This window comes from Somniosus microcephalus, chromosome 25, assembly GCF_052327205.1.
Source record: "Somniosus microcephalus isolate GS21.2 chromosome 25, FLI_Smic_1.0, whole genome shotgun sequence".
In the NCBI taxonomy this organism is placed as follows: Eukaryota; Metazoa; Chordata; class Chondrichthyes; order Squaliformes; family Somniosidae; genus Somniosus; species Somniosus microcephalus.
Genome location: NC_141011.1, coordinates 48,187,066 through 48,203,756, shown reverse-complemented (window position 1 = coordinate 48,203,756; position 16,691 = coordinate 48,187,066). Strand labels below are relative to the sequence as shown.

Sequence of the window (16,691 nt, the reverse complement as noted above, 5' to 3'; positions counted from 1 at the left end):
AAGACCTATTTAAAGCAGATTATTGTATTTATATTTTTACATCTGATTGGTTTCCTCTAAGCATGGAAAACGTACCCTTTTTGTGGACCTATGTGGGTGTGAGAACTATTTGGGCCTGTCAGTTGTTTGGTTAGGAAAATGGTAGGAGGAAGGATTTGGTGTGGACAGCGATTGGTGGTTTTCAGTGATGGGTGGGACCTCAGATGTTAGTTCTTTTGGATATTTGAACTTCAGTCTTTTTGACTCCAGAGTTCATTTGCAAAAGGAATTTTTTTTTTTAAATAACCACTTAACATTAGAAACAAATGCGGTGTGTTTATATACGTTTTGAAGGAAAAAATGAAAGTAAAGCTGTATAACTACAAAACTGGTAGCAGCAGATATCTGCTCTTTTGATTTAAAACTTACATCATTCGCTATTTGTAAATGGATATTGTTGCTTAATGCAATCTTCATTGTTACCTACTTAGATCCACCTTAGTTCTGATTCCAGTCAGCATATTGTTAACCAAGTTCAGATGAGCTATGCTGAAAGCAAGCGTAGTGATGACAGGATTGTTGCAGCAAATTTGTAGAGGTATTGTAGACATTTTGTAAACATGGTGCCCATATGTCATGGCATCACTTCCCATCCTCATGCACCTTTATTGAAAGAAATCATCAGCAATAGTAAAACTCTGATCAATATCTTTCTGGTACCTTTGGCAGCCCGAGCACCAGAATATCAAAGCAATCCAGAAGTAGTCTGAATAAAAGTTGCTCTAAGAACACTTGTAACAATCTGTATTTAAATGTAATTACTATACTAAAGGATTTATAAACAATGGCTCTCAACTCCGAAGCCCCCTGAATGTTGCAGTACTGTATTGTGTTAAATTGGTGCTGCACAGTATTGGTATTGGGAAAAAATATATAGAATAGTTTTCAGTTGAGATAATGTGCACCTGTCTGAAAAGACCAATGTACATTTGTTAATTTTAAATATTTATAGGATGAGGTGATAAAATATCTTAATGTGGCACTCTCAAAACAGTTTTGTAAATTGATATATTTGAAGTGGTTTTACGGTAAACAATTTAACTACTGTGTCTACATTAGCAAAGCTTGCAGTCTTGCATAAATGTCACCAAAAAGGCAAATGATTAAGAGTTGGTGTCTCTTGTTTTTCTGGTACAAGGTCTTTGTAAAATACTACTACGTAAAAAGTCATGTTTTTGGTCAATATTAAAATATATTTTTCTTCCTGATCTCCTCTTCTAGAAGGTCTGTGGAATTGGCCAGGACTCGCTCTGCAACCATTAGTAGCTCCCCCCCCCCCCACTGAACCTGACAATTTAGTTGAGATTGGGAACTCGCTATTGGGGCAATTCCATCAGGGGACTCGATCACTGTGTTGGCCCATTACACCATCTAATCATATATCTTTAAACATGCTCTTGCTATAGGAGAAAACACAATTTATATTCAAATAAAATGGTTGCCATGAGTCCACAGCAAAATTGGGATTGTTTGTTTATTTGACTTTGATTTTAAATGTGAAAAGGTGATTGAATTAAAATTATAGTCTGGTAGCTGAGCATTTATTGTAGATGTAGAACTTTTCTTTATACTGTAATTAACTCATCATAGGAACATAGGAAGGAACTTAGGAACAGGAGTAGGCCATTCAGCCTCTCCAGCCTGTTCCGTCATTCAAATAGATCATGGTCGATCTGTATCTTAACTCCATATTCCTTAATACCCTTACCTAACAAAAATCTGCCCATCTCAGTTTTGAAATTTTCAGTTGACCTAGCCTGAATAGCTTTTTGGGGAAGAGTTCCAGATTTCCACTGCCCTTTGTGCTCAGAGCCACTTTGCAGAAATATAAGGGCTCGTGAGCCAACAAGTCTTAATTATTTATTCAATAATAATGGTGATATATAAACTAACATTATACCAGTAAAATAGAAAAATTAGTTAGATTAAACACACTAAAATTAATCTCTTAAAATAGTGGCATGGTAACTTGAATTCTGCCAAGTGAAGCTCAGCAATTTCATTTCAGTTAATGCTGGGTACATAAATTCTTCTTCATAAAACAACTTGTATTATACACCATAATAACAACAAATTCAAGATTCGTTTGTGTAACAAGCTGCTCCAGGGCAAGCCATAACCTAAGAAAAGTTCTAACTTGCCTGTCACAATCGATTTCAAATAAAATACAGAACAACTGTTTTTTTTTTGGTGAACACTCATTTCAAAATGTTCAGTTAACGTGCCAGTGGTTGAGGTTGACCAACACCTTCCCATTAATGGCAGTCAGCATGTTTAAAAGGATTTGAGTGGTGCTGAGCCATGTAAAGAAGATTCCAAGCTCAATCTTTGGTCTGTGTTGAGTTAGCCAATCTTGGTCAAGGTGGCAGTGAGGGTACATCAATTGCCTCGGCATCTCTCGGCTTTAGAGATGGGAGAAATTGACCGGAGTTCCCAGTTCTGGTCACTAACGTGTGACCTCCACAGGAAGCAAACCTGTATGGACATCACTTGAGGTCACAATACAGATAAGCTGTTATGGCTCCCAACTTACCAACATTCGTTGCAGACTAAGAAGTAAAGAATGGCCACTTTGGAATAGTGTCAGAGGCTGCTGATCCTGTGAAAATGAAGACTTGCACTTACAGGAAACTCTCTTTTAACCAGCACCTAAATATCCGGAGATCTCTCTTAACCAGTCAGGTAAGTTTTATTATATATTAGTGGCCGTGTAACCGGGGTTCCTGCACCTGTGGCCGTGTAACCGGGGTTCCTGCACCTGTGGCCGTGTAACCGGGACTCCTGCACAAGGGCCGTGTAACCGGGGCTCCACCTGTGGCCGTGTACGGGGCTCTCGTACCTTGGTAAGTATACCTCTCTGTAATCCGGACTTTTTGATTAATCGGCACCACGCCGGTGCCGGATAAAAAAAAGAGTTTCCTGTATATAGTATTTTATCACACCGTTCAAACATCTCGAAGTAATACAACAGAGTACATTGAAGTGCAGTGACTATTGTTATGTAGGCAAAAGAGGCAGCCATGTTTTGCACAGCAAGATCTCACAGTTAGTGAGATGAATGACTTGCTTGAGGAAGGAATGTTGGTTCGGACTCTAGGCGAACTTTCTGCTCTACTTTAAAATGTGCCGGTGGATCTTAAATATTCACACGAACTTCTGGAACTAGCACACAGGACCTTGGGTTAATGTCTCATGAAAGATGGCATCTCTGACGATGCAGCACTCCCTCAGCAGTGTACTGGGGTGTCAATTTAGATTATATGCTCAAGTTCAGTAGTGGATCTCGAACTCACAACTCTCTGACTCGGAGTAAAAGTGCTGTGTGCTTTATCTGTATTGGTTGTTCACTGGAACATTTTGCACAAAAGCGTCTCTCATAAATAACTAATTGATAATGTTGCAACTTCCCGAGAAGCATTGCACCTGAACAGAATTGTAACCTTGAATAATGCCAAATAGTTACAAATTTTGACCGATTTAGCAGTTTATCAATTAGTTATCAACACATACTAGATGAGGCTACAGGCACTACACTAATTGTACCGAGACTCTGTACTATGATTTGGGCTTTACCTATGCTGGATGCTCCCAGTGAAGCAACTACATACAAAACTGCAGATATACAACAACAACTTGTATTTATATAACGCCGTTAATGTAATAAAACATCCCAAGGCGCTTCACAGGAGTGTTATAAGATAAAATTTGACACCGAGCCACAGAGGAGATATTGGGGCAGATGACCAAAAGCTTGATCAAAGAGGTAGGTTTTAAGGAGTGTCTTAAGAAATACTTGCATTTATATAGCGCCTTTCACGACCAGCGGACGTCCCAAAACGCTTTACAGCCACTGAAGTACTTTTTGACGTGTAGTCACTGTTGTAATGTAGGAAGCAGAGCAGCCAATTTGCGCACAAACAGCAATGCGATAATGACCAGGTAACCAGCTGTTATATTGGATAGATATTGGTCAGGACACTGGGGATAACTCCCCTGCTCTTCTTCGAAATAGTGCCATGGGATCTTTTACGTCCACCTGAGAGAGCAGACAGCGCCTCGGCTTAACGTCTCATCCGAAAGACAGCACCTCCAACAGTGCAGCACTCCCTCTGTACTGCACTGGAGTGTCGGCCTAGATTTTTGTGCTCAAGTCTCTGGAGTGGGACTTGAACCCACAACCGTCTCACTCAGAGGCGAGGGTGCTGCCCACTGAGCCACGGGCTGACACAAGGAGGAAAGAGAGGCGAAGAGGTTTAGGGAGGGAGCTCCAGAGTTTAAGTCCTTGGCAGATGAAGGCACGGCCACCAATGGTGGAGCGATTAAAATTGGGGATGCTCAAGTGGCCAGAATTAGAGGAGCGCAGATATCTCGGAGGGTTGTGGGGCTGTCGGAGATTACAGAGATGGAGAGGGGCGAGCCAGGAAGGTATTTGAAAACAAGGATGAGAATTTTAAAATTGAGGTGTTGCTTAACCGGTCAGTGAGTACTGGGGTGATGGGTGAACGGGACTCGGTGCGAGTTAGGACACAGGCCAGCAGAGTTTTGGATGACCTCAAATGTACGAAGGGTAGAACTTGGGAGGCCGGCCAGAAGTGTGTTGGAATAGTGAAGTCTAGAGGTAACCAAGGCAACAGATGAGCCGGGGAGGAGTCGGGTGATGTTCTGGAGGTGGAAATAGGCGATATTAGTGATGGCGTGGCTATGTGGTCGGAAGCTTACCTCGAGGTCAAATATGACACCAAGGTTGCGAGCAGTCTGGTTCAGCCTCAGACAGTTGCCGGGGAGAGGGGTGGAGTCGGTGACTCGGGAACGGAAATTGTGGCGGGGACCGAAGACGATGACTTCGGTCTTCCCAATATTTAGTTTAAGGAAGTTTCTGCTCATCCAATACTGGATGTTGGACAAGCAGTCTGACAATTTAGATACAGTGGCGGGGTCGAGAGAGGTGGTGGGGCGGTAGAGCTGGGTGTTGTTGCCGTACATGAGGAAACTGACGCTGTGTTTTCGGATGATGTCGCTGAGGGAGGGCATGTAAATGAGAAATAGGAGGAGATATACTGTATATATTCATGCACATATATGGACATTACAAAGTGGGTGGTTGAATCTTTCATATAGGTTATCTTATATATAATAGACCATACTGCAATTTGAACAAAAACTCATTCAGTGCATGCACACTGATGTAGCAGGAGGGTTATTAGGAAGGGGGAAGTTTGGCAGGGAGCTGGCCACAAAGTAGTACTGGCATGTGTCCAAATTGGTGCCAACGTCAAATCAATCCATGAAGTGGGTCTAGTTTGCACTGTGCTAAGTTATGTTGCACGTCACAGATTGGATAATGACTTGTTTCTGAGCTGCTCAAACCTGCATGTGCTCATATAACCAGGTGCTGTATCAGGAAAATTTCTTGGTTAATTTTCTTAGTATCACTCGCTCTATGACTCCAGCTATATGATTTTTTTTAAGTTTCTTTTTTTCCCTCTTAACTTGCAAAATTAGTCAAAGTTAAATGCAATCAGTTCAGTACTACCCTCCCTAAGTTCAGGTTAAGCTTTGTGCATTACATTGTTGCTTCATCAATTGGATTCGAATCAGTGCTTCCAGGTCGACCGAAGTTTGATCCAGTGATGGATCTGGTATAGTTGCTGCTCTTCCTGCAGTTGGTGGTAGTGATTCAGATTCTGTCAAGTCAGCTGTTTCTATCATTTGGGCACTTCTAGAAGCCAGCATTGGCAAATGGTTGTGGCTTGAACTGAGGCAAGTTTTATTGCAATTTCACTTGAGGGTGCTGATCTTGTTGGGTTATGGTTCCATGGGTACTGGCAGTCCTCTTGATACCCTCCCCAAGTGGCTAGATGGGTCTAGGTAATGTTGCCATGCGATTTGACCATGAAAATATCACAGCCAATCTGGATTTTACTTGTATGCAGCTTCCACACGAGCACTTTTCAGCAGAGTTCGTGGGATAGCATTTAGAAGTGGGAACCTGGCTGACTCCTCACCCACCCTTCCCTTCATGAGTCCATGGGTGCTGAGGCCAATTGTTGAGTCCTAACTGTTGCCCCACAGAAGATCTGCTAAAAGCACAGAGTGCAGGTTGAAGCTGGGATCTTCTACTGCAGTGAAACAGGCAGTGTCTTTAGTCATCAAGAGCTGGATTCATTTAGATAGTGTTCAGACGTGTACTGGCAGGTATGAAACTCAGGAAGGAAGTAATTCCCTGCAGAAGAACTGGGCAGACACTTGGCAGATGCTAATCTGTTTTCTATCTGCTAAGATGGGTGGAGCTTTGTTGCCTGTCAGTCCCAATGAGAGTGGATGGTGCAATTAGTGTCTCATGACAATGAGAATGGAACAGTGGAAAGCATGTACTGTGTATGAAGTGTAGATGGCATTGGGTACACAATCAGGCAACTTAAAAAATGATAGACTGTTGTGGGCAAGCATAAATGTTTTGCAAGGCCATTGAGTAATTAAATAACCCGGGTTTGCTTTCAAATGAAAGTTTGGCTAATGTTTTGGGGGTTGCATTCCTTGATTCTGTCTGTTTATATTAGGGCCATGGGATTATGGTGACTGGACGCCTCAAATGTTGATTTTTATTGTGTAGAATTCCAGGATTATCTAGTTTTTATTTTTGCTAGTGTATTAGGGGGCTTACATTCCGCTATTCTGTCCATGTTTTTCTGTGATGATGAGTCTGGTATTTATGGTAATGGTGTAGTTGGTCTGGGTTATTTTTCTTGCATCTAACTTGTGAAGTGCTGATGGTTGCAAAGAACAGATCACAATTGCTTCTACAGTAATGATGAAATTGTAGATCAGAACTTTATGTTGCAAGGTTAGCTGATGCAGCAAATTACACTTGTGGGGTTATTTATTGTTTTGCTTAAGAACTGTGGTGCGCTGCGTAAGCCTACATATTTCCCTGCTGTGACCGCATGTGAAGCTTTCAATTACAGTATTCTTCGTCAAGGCTTAAACAACTTCATATAACTTAATACAGCTGAAGTAGCAGTCGAACTTGTAAAAGCATCATATGATAAATGTGTCACTTGGTAAATATATTTATTGTTTTAAAACCAAATAGTCTTAGTAATCAAACAAATGCAAGGGTGTACTTTCTTGGTTACTGAAGGGAGCCTTATTATTCTAACCCCGTTTAAGAAAAACAAACTATTGGAAATGATTATGATTAAGATCCTCTTGTTTTCTTTAGACTGTTGTGGTTTGATTTTTTTAAATTACCCAGTAAATGCTGGTGGCCTCACTGGAAAAGTGGCTTTGAGTAATTACTGAATCCATTCGAGTGAGGGAACTTAATTAACAAATCCAGCTCAACAGACTTTGCTCTGAAGCACCTTGAGTTAATGACTGTACGCTGATGTTCATTCATCACCCAGCATTAAGACGCACCAAGCAAGAAGGGCCCAGATTTGATTCCCAGTCTGGCCTCTTGCGCATCCCTCACTTCCTTCGCTCTACCATTGGTGGCCGTGCCTTCAGCTGCCTAGGCCCTAAGCTCTGGAATTCCCTCCCTAAACCTCTTCGCTTCTCTACCTTTCCTCCTTTAAGACGCTCCTTAAAACCTACCTCTTTGACCAAGCTTTTGATGACTTGTCCTAATTTCCTTATGTGGCTTGATGTCAAATTTTGTTTGATAACGCTCCTGTGAAGCACCATGGGACATTTTATTACGCTAAAGGTGCTATATAAATGCAAGGTGTTGTTATGTTAGCTGATTTCAGCAGGGGCAGCCATTAGGATTCTACAATTGGCCGTAACATTTTGAGGCAAGGGAGAGAAAGAAATAGCCAGCGTTCCTGCTTCTGATTGTTTTCCAGTTATGACTGCTGGAAAGCGTGAACTTTGAGGAAGGGAGAAATTTGTGTGTCTAGGGGGTGGGAGGGGGGGAAATGAAGATTGAAAACTGCTTGAATTTGACATTTGTGGTTTATAGTATCTCTGAACCCTGACATTGGATTGCTGCCTTACTGGGTATCCAGTTTCTTCCATTTATGACCTGCTGTGCATTGTGTGACAACGTTACGCATTGCAACAACCTTTTGCAGTTTTCAATCATTGCACCAACCTAAAATAAGGGTTTAGGAGGTCAATTGTGTGTCACCAGTGAGGGGTTATTTGCAGTCAGATGAAGGTACCAGACACTACCCGTTGTTGGGGTGACTGTTATAAATCTCATCATCGTAAAGAAACTACTCATGAAATAACGCTGGATGGCCAGCTGGTGGCGCTGTCCAAGGAGTATAAATACTCGGGCGTGGGCCCAGCTTGCTCAGGGACATTTTGTAAGACAGGAACTAGTGAAGTACAACTAGACCTTCATGTTCTGAAACAAGTTGATTAAAGCCTTGCTTTATACTCGAACCAAGTGCTTAGTGAGTTTTCTTACGTCAGTGACCTTAGTCCTGATGAGCAATACCAAGTAGGGGTGTCCTATTTCTATCAGCAGCTTTTAAATCCCAGGGATGTAGTGCAGGATGAGATGTGAGCCATCAGTGAGTTGAAGACAGCTGAGCCTGGTCTAACTGGGATAAGGTATCCTTTTTCCTCTCGCCTCCTCCTCAGAAAACCTATGCCTCAGAACTAGGAGACACGTGACAGTGACCAGGGTAACTTTCACTCCGACTTTTGTTGGGAAGGACTTGGCTCCAGGTTGGCACCTTCTCCCCAGTGGGACTGTCTGAATCCAAAAGTTACACTGTGGAGAATTGCTGGATTAAATCTTCCGATGACTCCACAACACTGTGGAGCATCGACTCACCGTGTCGCTGTCTGTTGTCCTTTTTACACTTGTAACTGTATCTTTAGTAAACAGGAACATTTCTAAATAATTAATGCGGAACCTTAAAATCAACCCAGGTTCCAAAATATATAATTTTGTTTTAGCTTGATTAATCTTACTGTTGTTCATAATTAAAAATTGATCAACAGTTGGTAGATTTTTGGACAAATTATTTTTCACGGTTTTGTTAACTGGATTCAAAGAGATGTTGCAGATTGTACAGCCGCTCAATGATGTAAATTAAAAAATGAAGTTCCAGTCCAATTCTTAGAGAAAAATTAGTTATGCTATTTGGTTAAAATAAAGTGTCCTCGGGTAGCTACCAGCAGTATGAATGTGATTCACCACAGTACTATTGCGTAGGTTCCAGGAAAATGCTTGAATTGCCACTGATGGGCCTTCAATAACCACAAAACTAGAAGTTATAGACTTAAACAAGTTGGCTTTTAATCACTAAGATCAGAGCTAACATCTCAACACGCCAACTGGTTCACAGGAATGAGTCATACAGATCCTGGGATCTTTATGTAAGAGAAGTCCAGGGCGGAGCCAAGAGCCAAGACCTGGAACCTCCCAGGTTAGTCGGGAAAGAGGAAGTGAAACTATACACAGTGGGGGAGGGTAATATACATGAGTGCAAAACGAATACAGGATCAAGACAAACCGATTTCATTACATTCACCCCTTCTATAGATTTAGTCCATCGGGGTGATGTTGGTATAAGTGAGTCTGTCAGGAGGTTTTGCAGTTCTCAGTGATCGGCGCAAAGCCGGTTGGGGTGCCTCTAGGGGAGTGGATTCTGGTTCCTCCGCTGTCCGGGCCTCCGCAGTGTCTTCCAGGTTATCTGCAGTGTCCTCCAGGTTAAAGTTGGGTATTGATACCTCTGGGCGTCCTGCCTCTTTGTAGTGTAGGTCCCATCGTTCTCTCCGCTCCCCGAGGGAGCGAGGTCTTTTATGGAAACAGTGTCCTCTCGCCCGTCAGTGTATTCGATATAGGCGTACTGAGGGTTTGCATGGAGGAGCTGTACCTTTTCCACAAGGGGGTCCGTTTTATGGCCTCTCACGTGCTTCCGCAATAGTACTGTCCCCGGAGACGTCAGCCACCCGGGTAGAGATATGCCCGAGGTGGATTTCCGGGGGAAAACGAACATCTTTTCGTGAGGGGTAGCGTTAGTGGCAATACATAACAGAGACCTTATGGAGTGGAGCACGTCTGGGAGGACTTCCTGCCAGCGGGAGGTCGGAAGGCCTTTTGACTTTAAGGCTAATGTGACAGCCTTCCAAACAGTAGCATTCTCCCTTTCCACTTGCCCATTATCCCGGGGGTTGTAGCTAGTGGTTCTGCTAGTGGCTATCCCCTTCGAGAGCTAGAACTGGCGCAGCTCGTCACTCATGAATGACGTCCCCCTATCGCTGTGTATGTAGTTCGGCATGCCAAACATGCAGAATAGATTACAGAGACACTTGATGACCGTGGCACTGGTCATGTCTGGGCAGGGAATGGCGAAGGGGAAGCGGGAATATTCATGAATGATATTGAGGAAGTATACGTTACGGTCGGCAGAGGGAAGGGTCCCTTGAAGTCCAGACTTAGGCGCTCGAATGGCTGTGTGGCTTTGATAAGGTGTGCACGGTCAGGCCTGTAGAAACGAGGCTTGCATTCCGCACAGATGCGGCAGGCTCTGGTCATTGCCCTGACCACCTCGATGGAGTGGGGCAGATTGCGGGACTTTATAAAATGGTATAGTCGGGTGACCCCTGGGTGACAGAGGTCATTGTGGAGACCCTGTAATTTGTCCGTATGAATGCTGGCACACATTCCCCGCGATAGGGCGTCTGGGGGTTCATTAAGGGCTCCCGGCCTGTACATAATATCATAGTCGAACGTGGATAGTTCGATCCTCCACCTGAGTATTTTGTCATTCTTGATTTTCCCCCTTTGTTTGTTATTAAACATGAAAGCCACCGACCGCTGGTCGGTGAGCAGGGTGAAACGTTTGCCGGCTAGGTAGTGTCTCCAGTGCCGCACTGCCTCCACTATAGCCTGTGCCTCCTTCTCGACAGAAGAGTGCCTGATTTCAGGTCCCTGAAGGGTTCGGGAGAAGAAGGCCACAGGTCTCCCAGCCTGATTGAGGGTCGCAGCTAAGGCAAAGTCTGACGCATCGCTTTCGACTTGAAAGGGAATGCATTCGTCCACTGCACACACTGCAGCCCTTTCAATGTCCTGTTTAATACTGGTGAAAGCCTCCCGAGCTTCAGCTGATAGTGGGAAGGACGTCGATTTAATGAGGGGTCGGGCCTTATCAGAGTAATTGGGCACCCATTGGGCATAATACGAAAAAAATCCCAGGCACCTTTTTAAGGCTTTGGGATTGTGTGGCAGGGGCAGTTCCTTTAGGGGGCGTAATCGGTCAGGGTCCGGTCCAATTACCCCATCTTCCGCCACACAGCCGAGGATACAGAGACGGGTTGTGTTGAAGACACATTTGTCTTCGTTGTAGGTTAGATTCAGCTTTAGGGCAGTTTTTAAAAATCTCGCAAGATTTAGATCGTGGTCTTGCTGGTTGTGCCCGCAGATAGTGACATTGTCCAGATAGGGGTAGGTAGCTTGTAGTTTATTCTCGTCAACCATGCGGTCCATCTCACGTTGGAAGACCGAGACCCCATTTGTTACCCCGAAGGGCACTCTGAGAAAATGGTAGAGGCGTCCGTTCGCCTCAAAGGCGGTGTATGGGCGGTCCTCCGTTCTAATGGGGAGCTGGTGATACGCGGATTTGAGGTCGATAGTCGAGAAGACTCGGTATTGCACAATCTGGTTGACCATTTCTGATATGCGGGGTAAAGGGTAGGCGTCCAGCTGGGTATAAATATTAACAGTCTGGCTGTAGTCAATTACCATCCGTTTCTTTTCGCTATTTTTAACTATGGCTACTTGGGTACGCCACGGACTGGTACTGCATTCAATAATGCCTTCCCGCAGGAGTCTGTCCACTTCCGCCTTGATAAAGTGTCTGTCTTCCAGACTGTACCGTCTACTTTTGGTCGCTAGCATTCTGGCATCACGAGGAGTTTAAAATCCTTGTAGTCCGTGCCTTTTACAGTCAGTGTTACCACACAGTAGCCCAAAATGTCCGAAGTGTGGGGCTTAGCAGCCATAGCAATTCTGCTCCGTGTAGGGGTTACCGTTAATGAGTGCCGTCGTACCAGGCTAGGGTGGATAAAACTCTCGGTACTCCCACAGTCAGTTAAACATTTCGTTAAATTCCCGTTTACCTGTATGTCCATCATGGATTTTGTCAACGGGTGTGGCCTGGATTGATCCACCGTGATTGAAGCCACTGTTGGGCCCTGGGCGGCCGTTGAGTCGGGAAAAGATGGCGGATCCCAAGATGGCGGCCCGCACGGCACGCACGAGGCGGTGACGGAGTTGGAAATCGGATTCCCCCTGCAGACTTTGCTAAAATGCCCCTTTTTCTTACATTTGAAGCATGTAGCGTCCTTCGCTGGGCATCGTTGTCTGGGGTGCTTGGCCTGGCCGCAGAAGTAGCATTTCGGGCCTCGAGACATTGCCGCTGTAGTAGGACTCCTGGGTGTACTTCTGTGTGGGGACTCCGGCGGCGTAGAGCTGGTCTGAGACCTGGATGGGGAAGATGGCTGATTCCAAGATGGCGGCCCCTTCGGCGCGCACGAGGCGGTGAGGGCCGCATGGCCGGAAGAATAAGAGTCAGAGTTTTTCTGGGCCACGTCCAGCGATCGCGCAGTGGCCACTGCCTTTTTTTAAGTCCAGGACCACTACCTCCAGCAGTCTCTGCCGGATATAATTCGATTTGAGGCCCGTGATGAAGGAATCGCGGACCAATTCGTCAGAGTACGCATTGGCCGTCACGGCCTTGCAGTTACAGTCCCGGACCAGGTCCTTTAGGCCCTGTAAGAAATCGTCCATTGATTCCTCTGGTCGCTGCCTGCGTGTAGCCAGCAGATGCCTGGCGTACACTTCGTTTACCGGCCTCTGGTATTGGGCCTTCAGGATAGTGATGGCCTCCGTGTAAGAGGTGGCATCCCGGATGAACGAATAAATCCGATGACTTACGCGAGTAGTCAGTAGACTCAGTTTATCTACCTCGCTAGCGGATGAGGCCCCCGCGAAGAGTTCGAAGCATTTGAGCCAGTGTCCAAATTGATTTGATGCTTCAGCAGAATGTGGATCCAAGTCCAGACGCTCTGGTTTTAGGAGTCGATCCATCCTAGTATTCTTTAGTGATTAAAATTGATGGGCCTTCAATAACCACAAAACTAAAAGTTATAGACTTAAACAAGTTGGCTTTTAATCACAAAGATCAGAGTTAACATCTCAACACGCCGACTGGTTCACAGGAATGAGTCATACAGATCCTGGGATCTTTATGTAAGAGAAGTCAGGGGCGGAGCCAAGAGCCAAGACCTGGAACCTCCCAGGTTAGTCGGGAAAGAGGAAGTGAAACTATACACAGTGGGGGAGGGTAATATACATGAGTGCAAACCGAATACAGGATCAAGACAAACAGATTTCATTACATGCCACAATACTACTTATATACACACGGGCCATTAAAATATTTTACATATCATCTTGACTCCCTGATAGCACTCTCGCCTCTGAGCCAAAGTTGTGGGTTCAAGTCCCATTCCAGGACTTGAGCACATGATCTAGGTCAGTACTTCAGTGCAGTACTGAGGGAGTGCTGCATTGTCAGAAGTGCCTCCTTTCGGATGTGATGTTACGCAGTGACCCCACCTACCAGCTGAGGTGGATATGCACAAATTGGCTGCTGCGTTTGCCTACATCACGATGATGACTACTCTTCAAAAGTAACTCGTTGACTGTGAAGCACTTTGGGACATACTGAGGATGTGAGAGATGCTGTATAAATGTAAATTCTTTCTTTTATACCAGTGCTGAATAATAACCTTGTATAAGAGACCTCTATCGACCAAATGGTGGGTTATGTAAGGAACCTATGTGAACCTGTACAAGGTGATTTAAAAATAGTGCATCGCACAGGAATTCTATGGAAATTGTATTTTATAACAGCGTCCCTTATTAGTAATACAGTTAATTGTTTTCAATGTTAAAGAAATAGGAGGTCCATAGTATAACCATCTATTTGTGTGGAGTTGAACTGCCACTTTTGTGTTGCTGCGATGTTATTTCTATTTTGCAGTGATTCTGGAGTCAGCTGTCGAATGCTGCTGTGCAAAACCTCCTCGGGGAGCCCATCTTGCACTGCTTGGGCTCATCTCTGCATTGCGTATGACTCCGATGCGGTGTCCTGGACACCTTATAAACAAAGCAAAGGTTTTTTTTAACGCTACAACAGTGGGCACTCCTGTCTGTTCTCTTAAATCAGTTGACAATTTACTGGCAGCAAAGCAGAACACACGTGTATAAACCCGCACGCACAAAGTTCTCGGCCGGCTGCGAGAGAGCGCTTACACCTGTGAGGGTGTGCTTACCAGTACGAAACTGGTGTTGTGATTCCGAATCACTTCTTTAACTACCACTCTGACTTCTATTACATTGGCATTTCAAAATAAATTTAACTTGCATATATGTGTATAATAAAGTTGGTTTCTTAGTGAAGATACTGAACCTTTTAATTAATACATTGCCTGACTTTAGAATTGAAATCTCTAGCTTTAAGAAAATTTTACTTTTCTATTCCTTTACTGCTTGTTTTTGAAAATCTGAAATATTTTTAGTGAAATTTTGTTACGCAAGCCTCTTCAGCGTGTGGCTATCCCAGCTTTTCACAAAAGTAGAATTGGAGTCACAGTGAAATTAGATACTATCCTCAGCAGTTGAACATGTCAGTTCTGGTGTTGGGTTGTGTACTTTCTGAAAGCAGATATAGGATCTCGGGTAAATTAGAGCCGTACAGGATAGTAATACACCAAGCATTTCAGATATCTTTGCTTTTATGGTTTACTGATAACCTCCAACTTGTTTAAAAATCTGCTGCACATATCCGATCCCGTATCAAGTCCTACTTGTCTAACACTCCCGCGCTTGTTGACCTCGTTGGCTTCCCTTGCCCTATGAAAATAAATTCTTGCCTTGTCTGTAAATCCTTGTATAGTCTCAACCCCTCCTATCTCTTGGGATGTTTTCTTTATGTTAAAGACGCTATCTAAATGCAAGTTGTTGTTATCAACATCATCACAAGCCCAAGGTATGCGGCTGTGTTGAAATGTAGCCTTGTGTTTATAACGGAGGGGGAGATTCGATTGTTCCTCACTGTTCCTAATTGCTCTACCCTGATCATTATCCATAATTAGAAAATAAACTTCTAATGGGGAATACAGCCTTGCCTGTGACTCATACTGCAATCAGTTTGGTTTTATTTCTCAGTATTTTACAAGGAAATAGAATACTCTGCATGTATTTTATTTTACAACAACAACAACTTGTATTCATATAGCACCTTTAACGTAGTAAAACGTCCCAAGGCGCTTCACAGGAGTATTATAAGTCAAAAATTTGACACTGAGCCACATAAGAAATTAGGGCAGGTGACCAAAAGTTCGGTCAAAGAGGTAGGTTTTAAGGAGCGTCTTAAAGGAGGAAAAAGAGGCGGAGAGCTTTAGGGAGGGAGTTCCAGAGCTTAGGGCCTAGGCAGCTGGCCATCGATGGTTGAGCGATTATAATCAGGGATGCTCAAGAGGGAAGAATTAAAGGAGTGCAGATAGCTCGGGGGGGGTGGGGGTTATAGAAACATAGAAGATAGGAGCAGGAGTAGGCCATTCGGCCCCTCGAGCCTGCTCCGCCATTCAATGCGATCATGGCTGATCATCCAAATTTAGTACCCTGTTCCTGCTTTCTCCCCATACCCCTTGATCCCTTTAGCCTTAAGAAATATATCCAACTCCTTCTTGAATATATTTAATGAATTGGCCTCTACTGCCTTCTGTGGTAGAGAATTCCACAGGTTGTGGGGCTGAAGGAGATTACAGAGATGGGGAGGGGCGAGACCATGGAGGGATTTGAAAATAAGGATGAGAATTTTGAAATCGAGGTGTTGCTTAACCAGGAGCCCATGTAGGTCAGCGAGCACAGGGGTGATGGGTGAACGGGACTTGGTGCGAGTTAGGACACGGGCAGCAGAGTTTTGGATCACCAAGTTTATGTAGGGTGGAATGTGGGAGGCCAGCCAGGAGCGTGTTGGAAAACTGACGTCCTGTGTTTGGATGATGTCGCCAAGGACCAGCATATAGATGAGAAATAGGAGGGAGCCAAGGATAGATCCTTGGGGGACCCCAGAAGTAACGATGTGGGAGTGGGAAGAGAAGCCAGTGCACGTAATTTTTTACCACCTTCTCTAAAGTGTTGACTTGTGATGGGTCCAGTTCCACAGGTGCAATCCAGTATGTTGCACAAGTAGCCGTTCTTCGTGTGTGAGCCGAGATAGCTAGTGTTCCAGGCCGTTCGCAACCTTGGTGTCATATTTGACCCTGATATGCACTTCCAACTGCATATCTGCTCCATAACCAAGACTGCCTACTTCCACCTCCATAACATCGCCAGACTTCGCCCCGCTTCAGCTCATCTGCTGCTGAAACCCTCATCCATGCCTTTGGCACCTCTAGACTTGACTATTCCAACTCACTCCTGGCCGGCCGCCCATCTTCCACTCTCCGTAAACTTGAGCTCAGCCAAAACTCTGCTGCCCATATCCTAAATCGTATCTGTTCACCCATCACCCCTGTGCTCGTTGACCTACATTGGCAACGCCTTGATTTTAAAATTTTCATCTTGTTTTTAAATCCCTCCATGGTCTCGCCCCTCCCTATCTCTGTAACCTCCTCCA

General features: G+C 44.4%; 1 protein-coding gene across 8 annotated transcripts in view; it reads left to right on the top strand.

Moving 5' to 3' along the window:
* Positions 1–16,691, top strand: part of rerea (arginine-glutamic acid dipeptide (RE) repeats a) — a 527,918-nt gene that overhangs the window by 298,305 nt on the left and 212,922 nt on the right. The gene's annotated exons all lie outside the window — the stretch shown is intronic.